Source organism: Orycteropus afer, unplaced genomic scaffold (assembly GCF_000298275.1).
Source record: "Orycteropus afer afer isolate SDZICR_OR568_19922 unplaced genomic scaffold, OryAfe1.0 scaffold00133, whole genome shotgun sequence".
NCBI lineage: Eukaryota > Metazoa > Chordata > Mammalia > Tubulidentata > Orycteropodidae > Orycteropus > Orycteropus afer.
Window position 1 is genome coordinate 4,896,286 of NW_006921720.1, and position 1,211 is coordinate 4,897,496.

The following is a 1,211-nucleotide window of genomic DNA, read 5'->3' on the forward strand; positions in this document are numbered from 1 at the left end:
AATCCTACTTCCGTAGTGATACTGCCTCGGAAACCCAAGGAGGGGTCGCTATGAGTCGGGGCCGACTCGACGGCAAACAACAACAACAACAAGTACAATTATTTAAATTTAATGAAAATTAATTAAGATTCTAACCCACCAATAGTCTGTCAGTTTATCATATTGTGGTGGCATGTGTGCTTCTGTGAGGCTGGAAGCTATGCCACCACTATTTCAAATACCAGGAAAGTCACCCATGGTTGACAGGTTTCAGCAGAGCTCCCAAGTTAAGACAGACTCGCAAGAAGGACAGGGTGATCTACTTCTGAAAACTGGCCGGTGACAAAAAAAGACAGGCCTATGAGCTGAACATTTACATTAAGTAGACATACTCCTTGGAGAAATCAATCATGGGAGAATAGAAGGGCTGTGTACACACAAGGAAACACCTCAGGGTCTGGAGTGCATGGGAGGGAAGGACACAAGGAAGAGGTAAATATAGGGATGAAGTGGGAGGGGAGCTGTTGCAGTGTGGGAAATTGCAGTCAACGTCATGAGACAAAGTGTATGTGAGCTGCTGTATGGAAAATGAATTTGCTCTGTAAACTTTCATCCAAATCACAATAAATTTTTTTTAAAAAATGACCAATGAAAACTTTACAAACAGCAGTGAAACACTGTCTGATATATTACTAGAAAACTTTATGAATAGTGGTAAAATATTTTCTGGTATAGTACACAAAGATAAGCCCTTCAGGGTGGAAGGTACTCGAAATACAATGAGAAGGACTGCCCCCTCAAAGTAGAGTTGACCTTAATGACATGGATGGGGTAAAGTTTTCAGGACCTTCATTTAATGCTTTTCACTATTATCAATGTCAACTCAGACCCTGTATTTAAAAGTCCTCAAACGTTAAGTAGCCTTCTTTCCAAAGTATAGAGTTTCCCAAGAATGTGAGCATGGGTGATTTTGGAGAATCATTACTATCAGAAATGTGCCATGGTGTTGCATGGTTGTCATACCTGGGGATGTAGCCTCTTTTAACCAGTGGATCCCAAGTCTGAAAATTCACTCGGGTCTGCAAATTAGGAAAGAGCTTATGATTTTTTATTAGGGAAGTTTCCCTTGGCCTCCTGATCATCTCTCCTTGATCCCTTTTAATTATATAGATAGAGCAATATTTTTACTTTGTATAATTGTATGTTGTTGTTGTTGTTATGTGCCATCGAGT